General features: G+C 46.4%; 1 pseudogene; it reads right to left on the minus strand.

Annotated features, from left to right (window-relative positions):
• Positions 1-156: 156 nt before the first annotated feature.
• LOC101559774 lies at positions 157-1,258 on the minus strand (annotated as a pseudogene).
• Positions 1,259-6,879: the final 5,621 nt, after the last annotated feature.

Genomic DNA, 6,879 nt, shown 5'->3' on the forward strand with positions numbered 1-6,879 from the left:
TTAGAAGTCTTTGTTTAAAGGGATTGGTGAGTTTTATCTAGCAAACTACAGTAACAGCCACTATTTACTAAACAATCTAAAACAATGGGTGGGTATGCATTTACAACAGAAAGCACAAGATTCACACCCATATAGCCTAAAATGTGAGTTAACCCATTACAATTTCCAGCAGTGTTTAAATGGCAAACACCACTGAGGTTTTACTCTTAAGCACAGTCCAATAAGAGTTGCCAAAGAGCAATGAGGTACTGTCGGTGTGAACCTGATAATAACCAGGTAGTCCTCTTCGTCCTGTTCCTGAACCTGCACACAGCTCTCTGTTACCACTTCCAGTTCTTCCAGGGTATCAGGCTTCTCTGGGTCCTGGATGGTTCGAATCAAATCATAAACTTCTATCTCTTCTATTCCATGATCCAGGGCTGCCAGGCAGCTCCCAGCTCAGAGAGGCCTGATGTGGAGGACCACCTGAGCAGCTCTCCTTGAAAGAAGACTGAGCTCTCCATTTTGACTGAGCCTGACCCCATTTCCTCGTATTGTTATGTGCAGAGCTGGCTAGGACTTCTGTTTATCCTTCAATTGGCCTTAAGCAATGGCTATTGGTCTAGCTGAGGTGCTGGTGATAGTCTTTGAAGGTGGCGTGCGTGTTTCCCTGGTAACCTATACCTGCTGCTCTTTAATGTGAGCCAGGTCAAGACAGGACCGTAGAGCTAATGCTCCGCGCCACCAGCTGGGATCAAGCCTCAAGACAGAGGCTATGACTTCCTGGGGCTTGAAAGACTACACCAAAGCTGAAGCACCAGACTTATCAAAACATTAGATACTATATAATGCAGATTACTCTCTTGGCATATCCTCTGCATATGGTAGAGGTAAATTTAGGCCACCCACCTAGCTCAGCTCATAGTAGTCTCCTTTCCACAATTCTCAGTCAATCCTCCTCAAGCCACTCCTCCACTAAATAAAACTGGGTGAGGCCCTGGGTCGCTCTCTTGGTTCCGGAAAGCCATCTTCGTGGCTGGACTTAGAGCCCCTTGACTCCCCGGTGATTGAAAATATAACTTAGTGTCTTTATTTTCGCCGTGGGTTGTATTGTAAGTGGTAGATTGAAATCAACTTGATGGGATTCCAATAACATAACTTTGGGATTATAAATATTGGCTTCTTGAACTGGGATGAGAAACTGGAAGTGTCTCTTACAGCCTGAGAGCCACAGGACTCTGCTGAGCATCCAGGAGAGCAGCCTGGACACTCACTTCATCCTCATGCTCCACCATCCCTGGCAATTGTCCCACTGGAGCCACCATCTCTCAGCAGCCAGCTTCACGATCCATGAATTTCCTGGTCTTCAAATGGGCCTAAACAAGAAAATAAGTTCAAGAGAGCAAAGAATCAGCAGGTCACGACGGACTAATGTGGAAGACTTAAGGAAGGAAACTCCTTTCAGCCTTAATGACTCCTCATATATACCAGACCCACCTGATGTTCCTAGAGAACACTTCCATCACTATTTCCACCAGTAGCCCTCTCAATCCCACCACCTTATTCCTCACCTCTGATGAAGCTGCCCAACACAACTATATCAAGGCCCTACTCGACATAATAAGGCCCTTGATGACCCTGACTCCCTTCCCTTATGTTGGTAGTACTCCTCTTCCCACAGCCTCTGACACATGGCTCATAGATGGTAGCACAACAAATGCAGACACTCAAAAATGACAAGATATGCCAGAATCAGTAGATCTAGAGTAATAGAGACAACTGGGCTTTTAAAATCCCATCTCACCAAACATCCTAGAACTACACCTGCCTCAACCTCAGCTCCTTCCTTTGGCTCTAACTAGACTCAAGATACTTCCCAGTGTACCCACATTTCTAAGTCCCCAAAACACAAACATCAAAAACTAAAAATATCAATACTGTTCCTCCTAGCTATGGTCATGTAGAGTGACACATTCAGATCATAAACTCCCCCCCCCTTTTTTTTTTTTTTTTTTTGTGGAACTGGGAATTGAACTCAGGTCCTTGTGCTTGCCAGGCAAGCACTTATTCTACAGAGCTATCTCCCCGGCCCCATAGACTCCCTTCTTGCTTCCCCTCCTGTGTCCTTTAATCATGATGACATATGTGCACATAACATGCTGTCTTTTAAAACTTTCTTCAAGGTTTCTTCAGTCTTGGATGTGAGCTTTCACCAATGATGAACTCCTGGCTGAGACACCTGGCACTAGCTTCTACATGGGCATGAACTGTCTTCCTGTCAAACCTCCTCGTCCCCAAAATGATGCCCCCTTTCAGCAGGAGGCAGTCTAAGAGACACATTGCCCCTTCACAACAACTAAAAGATGGGAATGACAGGTTCTGACCCTAGTATAAGCTGCTAATTTATTATGGTGGTCATCTAACATGAGATGACCCTTAAAACAACAGCTTATCTCCCCAGTGACCACTTCCTCCTTCTTCCCCACTCCAGCCCTGGATACAGTTTCCTTTCACTTTCTCCCCACACAGGACAGACCCCACTGAAGTCCTTACATGCAATTAAAACTGCCCCTGAAGCTCCACCCGAGCAAAAGTCCACAACAGCCTCAGCTTTCTTGCTCTCAGGTCAGAGGATTTTCTCACGTGCCCTTGATTCTCTCTGTGTCTTTGGAGTTAATGAAGGCTTCTATTATCTTTCCTATCTCTTTATTGCCCTGCTGAAAAACCTATTTGCTGGCTCCTTGGAACTTAGGGGCTGTTAATTTTTTTTATGTATTTAGTACAGGTTCTACCCTGTACTAGTACCACGCCCAGTCTCAACCACAGTCTCAGCATGCCCCGGGAGTGGGGCTGGCATGGCACGCTGGGGATCAAACCCTAGTCCCTGAGCCTGCCTTAACAGGTGCTTTAATCCAATGAGCTATTTGGCCAGCCCTTCGGGTTGTTACTTTTTGCACTTTGGTTTTGCTTTTACTGGCACCAGTCTTTTCTGATCCTTGCTTTCTATAGCTGCAGAGAGAGGAGAATTACTGCTTTCCGGGCACCATGCAGGGTGGGGACAGAGGGGCAGGGTGTGCCTGGCGTGGGGGCTGCCCTTTGCTTAGTGATAGGTGTGGGCAGCTCAGGCAGCATCTGAACTTCTTCCCACACATTGCTGCTGATTCTGGGTGATGCTGATTCAGGAGGAAGAAAAAGGGCCCTGGTGTGTGTGTGTGTGTGTGTGTGTGTGTGTGTGTGTGTGCGCGCTGTTCCTTGCATAAGAGGTTGCAGAGAACTACTAGGAACTACTAGGAAAAAGTCAAGAAATTGAAATTAGAAGTCCTGGGTTGAAGCCCCAGTGTATTTTCTGGGTATCATAACAATGTTTCTGCTTTTTCTGAGGCTCCACTTATCCATATGATGGGCTTAGAAATTCTACATCACTACTGGGAGAAACTCAAATGAGATCCTAGTTGTAGAAGTGCTTGTAACCTGGAAGAGCACTTAGAGACTAGACTTTGAGCCTGCACCCGAGGGAGAAGGGCAATATAGAGTTGTTACAGAGTACTGAGCTATTTCCAGCCTTGGAGTCCCAGAGTCTTGGCATGAGGCGATGAAGAACAAGCTCCCTGTGCCCTGAGTGTCCCTGCTCATGGGCTGTGTCCTGTTCACCACATATGTACTCTTGTACCTCCCAAGTGCCACTGGACAACAGCAAAGCAAGGGAGAATGGGGGCATTCAGAGGGCTGCAACATCTCCAGGTTGAACAGCACACAGCTGGAGCTGGGGCCAGTGATGCGGGGAAGGGTGTCACCCTTTGCATGCCTTGCATTTCCACAGCTCAGCCTGAACTGGCCTGGAGACTGGGCTCCCAGAGGAGAAGTCCCGAGTCCTATCTGCCTGACAATGCCTCTGTGCTTTGCAGGACCTCTGTTGTTGCTCCCAGGACTATAAGTGAGCTCCAGGAGGCTTGTCTTCTTCAGCAGTGTGTGTGTGTGTGTGTTTGTGTGTGTGTGTACTTGCATGTGTGTAAGAGCCAGGACCTTCACATGAGTACAGCAGGACTGAGCAGGTAAATACAGTTAGGATGAACCTTAAGGTGAGAACTGCAACTCAGGCTTGTGAGCTGTTGCCACCAAGTCGTTATCTGGAGGCAGTGAAGGCTGAACCCCAATTTATAGCACAGAAATCCCTAATCCAGCCTTTGCTCATGTCTGTCCCTTGAGGTCCTCACTCCTGGCATGGCATGTGCTCCTGCTCTTCTGTTCTTTCTCATTAACCTTTTTATTTTGCAATCAGTTGAGATTTACAGAAGAGCTACAAAGATAATACAGCTTCCTCTCATGTTATCCTGGAATAGTAGGTGGAACTAGGAAATTAGCATGGATCCCATACTATTAGACTGCAGGTTTCATTCAGATGTCACCAGCTTTTCCTCAGTATCCTTGTTCTGTTCCAGAATCCAGCCCAAGCTTCCACAGTGCACTCCACGCTCTGCATGCACTGGATTTGTTTCCCATCTCTTTGCTTTTGACTTGTCATCCTCTTCGTCTGTAGGAACTTCCCTGTTTCCACAGACTCCCATTTCTCCTGTAGCAGTCCCTGTCTTGGGTCAGGTGTCCACTGGAGAACTTGGTAGGATTGGGTTTGGGATATTACCTGGTGTCTCCACTTAGCTCTCCCATTCAGCCATTATGTACCTCTGTGCAGCTGTGAGTGAATACTGTATTAGTCGTCTTGTTGTGACCATAATGAAATACCCAGGGCAGCTGACTTTATACGGAGAAGAGTTGTATTTAGTTCATAGTGTTGGAGGCTGATGCTTTAGATGGTGTGGCACCAACTCCGATAAGCACCCAGGGTTGGGTGGAGAGTGTGTGTGAAAGAAGGAATCCCTCAGGAGGCAGAAAGCAGGGAGAAGCTGGTGGGGCAGGTGCAGCTTTCATAGCAATCCTCTTGTGAGAACTAACCAGTGTCCTGCAAAACAATTCCTGGCTCCCTTTTGAGAGCATCCCCCAGCTGGCCTGAGGACTTCCTGCTCTGCTGGGCCCCAGCTCTTGAAGGTTCTCTACTGCTTCCCAGGACCAGTGTCACCCTGGGACCTGGCTTCTAACAGGTGAATCTTTGGGCCGGGGGCAGGGACCAAGCTGGGTGTGATAGCACATGCCTATCATTCCAGCACTCAAGAAGCTTGAGACAGGAAGGTCACAAGTTCAAATTCCATCTGGGCAACTTAGTGAGACCCTGTCTCAAAATGTAAATACATACATACATAGGGTGGGGACGCTGCTCAGTGGTAGAATGTGCCTGGATTAGAAACGCAGACCGCCAAAAACCAATCCCCCCAATTCAAACCATAGCAAATGCTTCTATATCATTAGCTCCCCCCCCCCCCCATTTTACTCAGGTAATAAGTTTGCAGGAGGCTTCCCCAGCTAGCGTGGCAATTGGTGACACCAGTCTCTGGTGTCTTTTATTGTCCAGTCCAGGTGTGCATTCTTCTCCTGCCTGGGTCTAGGGGTGTCATGTGCTCTATTTGAGGCTGGGGCTCCGCTTCCTGTGGCTTCTCCCCACCCCGTGCTGACTAGCATCCTTAGCTTTGGGGTTCTACTCTGCTGGTGACATGAGGCTGTTGGCATCCCTGCCACCTTCCGAGCTCCTCTGCCAAACAGTCTAGGAAACCAGAAGGCCAGGCCTAGACTTCAGGGGGTCCCCAAGGACCCCTGACCTCATCCATTCCATTCCCTGAGTTCCAATTGCTGGAGGCTTTCCCTTTGGGAGACCTCTCTAGTCCACATTAGATTTGTGTTCGCTCCTAAATTTAATTTTTACATAACTCATTCATTTGCGTAATTGAAAATTAAAGATATTAGAAGAATAGAGAGGGTAATGGGTCTGTCCTGGAAACTTAATCTGTAAGATAGATCAGGAATCATATTAGCCAAATGCAAATGCATAGGCTTTATTTGAATCCTGATCCAGACTGATCAATTGCTAAAGCAGAAGTTTTGCCAGGTATAGTGGCTCACACCTGTAGTCTCAGCTACTCAGGAAGCTGAGGCAGGAGAGCTGCAAATTTGAGCCCAGCTTAGTAAGATCCTATCCTAAAGAGGGATGGGTTGTAGCTCCGTGGTGCAGTGCCCCCAAGCTTCACCTCTGGTACTACAAAACAAAGCAGACTTACAAACAAAACTTTTACAGGTAATGGGGGAAATTTACATATGGCATAAACATTAGCTGAAGATGACATTGTGGTCATGTTTTGGAGGAAAATTCTGTCTTAGAGAGACAGCCTGACATTTCTGTGTGATTGGAATTCTTTTAACTTTTCATGATTTTCCCAAAAAGTAGTGAGAGGAAATGAAATAAGAAGGGCAAAATTGTCAATGCTGGGTGATAAGTATATGAGGTCCACTCTACTAATCTTTCTATTTTGTGTGTTTAAATACCTCCACTAAAAACAGCTCATTCCAATTTTGAACCTCATCAGTCTAGTCCTGCCCTAGTAATTAACAGTGTTTTTAATTTTTTTCTCTTTTGGTTCTGGGGATTGAACTCAGGACTCAGGACATTGTGCTTGCCAGGCAGGTGCTTATAACACTGAGCTATCTTTCCAGCCCTTCATGTATCCTTTCTGCAAATATGTAGGTTAAAAAATATGATAAATGTTAATATTTTATTTTTTTGCAGTACTGGGGGTCAAACTCAGGACCTTGCACTTGTTGGGCAGATGCTTATGCTGCTAAGCTATATCTCTGGCCCATGAATGTTTAAATTAAATAGTTTATTACAGTAAAAAACACATTGCCATGAATCTCCCTCAAAAACCTCCCTTTCACTTTGAGCATACTTATCCCATTGTTCATGTCTCTCTCTCTCTCTCTCTCTCTCTCTCTCTCTCTCTCTCTCTCTCTCTCTCT

Source organism: Octodon degus, unplaced genomic scaffold (assembly GCF_000260255.1).
Source record: "Octodon degus isolate 3935 unplaced genomic scaffold, OctDeg1.0 scaffold00178, whole genome shotgun sequence".
Taxonomy (NCBI): Eukaryota; Metazoa; Chordata; class Mammalia; order Rodentia; family Octodontidae; genus Octodon; species Octodon degus.